At 39.0% G+C, this 5322-nt stretch overlaps 1 pseudogene; it reads right to left on the bottom strand.

The window, feature by feature from the left end:
• Nucleotides 1-693: 693 nt before the first annotated feature.
• On the bottom strand, nucleotides 694-794 carry LOC117695562 (U6 spliceosomal RNA; annotated as a pseudogene).
• Nucleotides 795-5322: the final 4528 nt, after the last annotated feature.

The following is a 5322-nucleotide window of genomic DNA, read 5'->3' as shown; positions in this document are numbered from 1 at the left end:
CAGTCATTCACTGCCTGTAGCTCTTCATCCAGTAGCAGTCCCCTGTGAAAAAGTTTCTCTGTCTTTGTGGGCTTGTCAACAGGTGTGGTCTTTGAAGGTCTGACGCAGGCAACTATATCATCGAGAGTTCATAGATGCAACATTTCTGTCATGTCAAAACACTATATCTCACAGCAGTTGTCCCTGTTCCCAAGCTTTCACAATCTCTCTATGCCCTCTTTCTTGATGTGCCCTGAGACTTAGATGCTGTGCTATAGATGTCCATTATGAGACTGGAAACCCCATGGCTACTTATTCTCTGCAGTTTGACTGTTGTGGATCTCTTTAATGGTCACCATCTGTTGCGAAAAGAACCTTCTTTTATTATGAATGAGAATTGTACTTATCTATGGGTATAAGGATGATTATTAGAAGGCAATCAGAAACTATATTAATTTAGCACAATAGTAGCAGCAAGTTCTCTTCTAAGGTTATATCTTATTGGAGAATTATTGCCTCCCATGTGTTTCTTTATCTCTTCTAATTTTGACTTTATGCCAGCTTTGTTTCTGTTCACTTGACAGATTATTTTTCATCCTTTGATTCCCAGTCTGTCGTTGTCCATTTGGTCTATGATATAGTTAAACTCTGAAATTGCTTTGTTGATTTTTTTTATTCTGAATGGCTTTTCTAGACATGAGAATGAGATATCGAAAAGATATGAAATGCTTTATGAATTTGTGTGCCATTCTTGTGCAGGAGCCATGTTAATATTCTCTGTAAAGATGCTGCAAAAGCAAGCACTAGAAGCAAATCGGTTTCTTCGTCAGCAGGCTTTGACTTCATACAGGGTCATGTAACTAAATGTGGTGGTTGTGAAAGGGTTGGCAATGATAAAACGTTTCTGAATACACAATGACCAAAGTTAGTTCCAAGTTAGATGTGCTGTGAACTGGAGGTGTTTTCAGCAGTACTCACTTGTGTTGAATTACAGAAGTTCACTGCAGCCTGGGGTCAAAACAACATAACATGCATTTTGTACACTTCATAATGTTATGTCATACAATATGAATGGACACTGTTGGGCTAGGAGTCAAGACTATTGAATTTTAGGAATGAAAAAATGTACATATAAGATTTTCTACTCTTAGAGAAATGTAATGGTTTAATTACAGAAAACAAAGACTTTACATATTTTCCCACTGTCATTACCCAGCATGTAAGTATCAAATTATTGTATCTTTCAGTTGAGTTGGGTTTCAATGTTTGATTTTTAAAATTACTGTTTGAGCTGTAGACTTGAATTTCATTAAAAGAGGATTAAATGAATTTTGGTTTGAGATTAGAAGAGAATTTCCAACAACTGCTGAAATATCCCTAAATATATTATTGTCATTTTGTACTACATAATTATATGAAGTGGCATTCTTAGTATTGATAATTATAAAATCAAAATATTTATCAACTTTGAAAAATATTGGCAGTGTTCTGCATCTTATAGCATCACAGATCCATTGAAGATTTAATTATTATTTTTAAGATTTAAATTTTTAAAATTTATTTTTTTATTTTTTTTATTTATTCACTTTACATCTTGCTCACTGCCCCCATTCTGGACATCCCCTCCCTCAATCCTTCACTCATTTCCCCATCCCCTTCTCCTCTGAGTGGATGGGGGGCCCCTGGGTATTCTCCAACCCTGACACATGAAGTCTCTTCAGGGCTAGGTGCATCCTCTCCCACTGAGGCCAGACAAGGCAGCCCAGCTAGAAGAACATATTTCACACTCAGGCCACAACTTTTGTGATAGCCCCTGCTCCAGTTGTTTGGGACCCAAATAAAGACCATGCTGCACATCTACTACTACATATGTGCAGGGAAGCCTAGGTTCGGTCCGTGGTCTATGTATGCTCTGTGGTTGGTGGTTCTGTCTCTCAGAGCCCAAAGGGTCCAGGTTAGTTGACTCTGTTGATCTTCCTGCGGAGTTTCCATCCCCTCTAGGGGCTTCAATCCTTCCCCCTATTCTTCCACAGGAGTCTCCAAGCTCCATCCACTGTTTGGCTGTGGGTGTCTGAATCTGTCTCAGTCAGCTGATAGGTGGAGCCTCTCAGATGACAGATATACTAGACTCCTGTTTGCAAAGTTAACAGAATATCATTAATAGTGGCAGGGATTGGTGCATGCCCATGGAGTTTCTCTCAAGTTGTACTGGTTATTGGTTGGTCATCCCTTCAGTCTCGGTTTTGTCCCCTGTCCCTGCATTTCTTGTAGACAGGATAAATTTTGGGTTGAAGTTTTTGTGGGTAGGTTGGTGTTCCTATCACTCCACTGGGGCTCCTGCCTCCTTCCATGTCCCCAATGCTGTGAGTCACAGTTCCATATACCCATTGATTCTTGGGTGCCTCCCTTATCCGAGGTCTCTGTCAAATCGTGGGGATGCTTCTTACCTCCCCACACCACCCCTGTCACTTGCAAATTTCCATTCATTCTCATGGCCATCTGACCATCTCTCTTGCCCCTTCCCATACCTGATCCTGAATCGCCCCCATTCTTTTCCCCATCCTCTTTCCCACCCAGTTCCCTACTTCCATCTGTGTCTTATGACTATTTTATTCCCTCTTCTAAGTGAGATTCAAGCATCCTCACTTGTGCCTTTCTTCTTGTTTAGATTCTTTGGGTCTGTGGAGTGTATCCTGTATTTTACAGCTGTTCTATTTATAAGTGAATACCTATCACTAATGTCCTATTGGGACTGTGTTACCTCATTCAGGATGATATTCTCAAGTTCTATCCATTTGGCTGCAAAAGTCACAAAGTCTTTGTTTTTAAGAGCTAAGTAGTATTTCATTGTGTAGAGGCACTACATTTTCTTTATCCATTCTTCAGTTGATGGACATCTAGGTTGCTCAATTAAAAAAAATTAATTAAATTTTGGGTTGAGATTAGAAGAGAATTTCCAACAATCACTGAAATATTACTAAATATACTATTGTCATCTTGTACTACATATTTATATGAAGTGGCATTCTCAGCATTGATAATTACAAAATCAAAATATTGACCAATTCAGAAATGTTTTGGCTGTGTTCTGCATCTTATAATATCACAGATTCATTGAAGATTTAATTCTTTATGCTAAAAGAAACCAACATATTTGTTTCCTTTCACATTTAATAAACGCTAAAATTATATGTATACCAAAGATATTTTATAGCAAGTTTCTATATGATTTCTTCTTTAATAAGTGTTTGATTTATATACTTATTTTATAATTTTATGTACCTTAGGCGGTCACATGAGAATTTCTTGAGTCAAAGGGAGTTGTAAGTTGGAAAAAAATTTTCTGTCTTAGAGCAGCCTTCTGGACTCATTCTAGGTCAAATAGACAGATGGTTCTGTTTTTTGGTTGGGAATCTAAACAAGCCTTTTCAACATTGCTTTTAAGGGAAAATATACCCACAGTTCCAAGTAATGGAGATATATACTTCTTAAAACATGACCAGTGCCTGAGTTGGCAACAGCCTGTTGTAGAAGTCAAACTTTTCTTTTAAATCTCTTTGTAAAGCTCAGTTTGTCCCTGCTTTCCTTAGGATAGGCATCTTTCACTGAGTCGTGTTCTATGCATTTTACTACATCATTTAAAATTTTTCTCTGAAGTTATATCAGAACAACTGCCCATACGTCTATCAACTTGTCCAGCTGCTTCTTTTGAATAAAATGTTCCTTTTTAATATGTTATTGACACAATGTTTTTAAAGCATTCCTACTCTGTAGCTATACTTCTAAATGATAAGAATTGATTATTTGCACTGATCACCTACAGTTTCTAAGCATGTATTAAATGAATAGAGTGAAAATTTTCACTATGATGTTCCTATACATGTGTACAGTATATTTTGATCATATTCATCACCTCTATTCCTCCTTTTTATTAATTAAAATTGTTCTTTCTCAGTTTCATATATATATATATGAATTTATATATATATATATATATATATATATATATATATATATATATATATATATCATGCATACTGACCACTCTCATCCTCTTATCCAATTTCATTTCTGTCCATCTCTTGTCTACCCTCTTCTTCCCTGAATTCTCTCTCATGCTCATGTTCATGTTCATGCTTGTATTCATGTTCCTGTTCCTGTTCATGTTTTGAGACCCACTAAGTTTATTGAGGGCCTGTGTGATCATGAATCTGGAGTTATGTATTGGAGTCAGTGGACTCAGAGGTCATTACACAACTGACAATGGTGATGTTCTTTCTTCCAGAATGTATCAATAACCAATAGTTCAGCAGTAAGGGCTAGGGAGGGCTATTACTCTATCTTATGACCTTCTTTTTCCCCTGTGTATTTCAAGTTGTCTCTTTTTTTACTTTTTTTTGTTATAGCTATATGAACATGTATGGGTTCGCATTCTGCCCCACTACTAGGCACAGCCATTGGGGAACCAGGCTGAGCTTTCCCCACTCGCTGTAGTTGGAGGCTGGGCTTTAGGAAAGCACCAAGACATCCTATGGTGTGGGAAAATGAAGTCTGAGATGGGGTAGCCAAAGCTGGTGTTTCCTGACTCCGGGGGCACTCAGTCGCAGACCGTTGGGGTCCGTGGGCTGAGGATGGCGTCTAGTCTAGCCCAGGACTAGGGTTGGGAGCTCTGGTTTAGCTCACTGGTGATTGTCCTTAGCTTGGTGGCTGTTGGCTGGAAGTGCAGGGAAGCCTTCTATTGGAGATTTAAGCAGTGGCTCTGTGAGCAAAGGCCTTCTGCATGCTCCCCATGGTGGTGGTGGATGAAAGAGACAGTCCTTGGTTCCAAACTGTTTATTGGGGGGTTCATTGTGGAAAATGGATGCAAACCGACAAACTTGTCAGGGCAGACCAGAGATTAAATACCTATTGCAAGGTGGAATGTCTGAGAATGGAAGCTTACTGGCTAAACCCTCAGGGCCTCTAGGTATCTCATTAGCATGGAGAACTCTGTCCTGGGCCTACATGACCATAGGTCACGTTTCTTTATGTGGTCAGTGAGGTTACTGTTCCAGGCCAGGAATCTGGCAGGGAGCAGGCAGCTGTCTACTGTATTAGGTGTGTACCCTGAGTTTCTGGGGACTCCAACTCTCTCTACCTTACCAAGCTTCCTGGCATGGTTTATCATCCCACAAACGTGAAATACAAGTTCTACTGCTCTATCCATTTTTCTATTGCACTGTAAGGCACAGGACTAGGTCTTACTCATCTTTACACATCCTTTCGCTATCATAGGTCCTGGGTATTAGACACTAAAGAACTCTTTCTTATAACGAGCTGAAACACTAGTATTGTTTTTCATTT

The sequence above is a fragment of the Arvicanthis niloticus genome, chromosome X (genome assembly GCF_011762505.2).
Source record: "Arvicanthis niloticus isolate mArvNil1 chromosome X, mArvNil1.pat.X, whole genome shotgun sequence".
Lineage (NCBI taxonomy): Eukaryota > Metazoa > Chordata > Mammalia > Rodentia > Muridae > Arvicanthis > Arvicanthis niloticus.
This window is presented reverse-complemented; position numbering and strand designations above follow the sequence as displayed.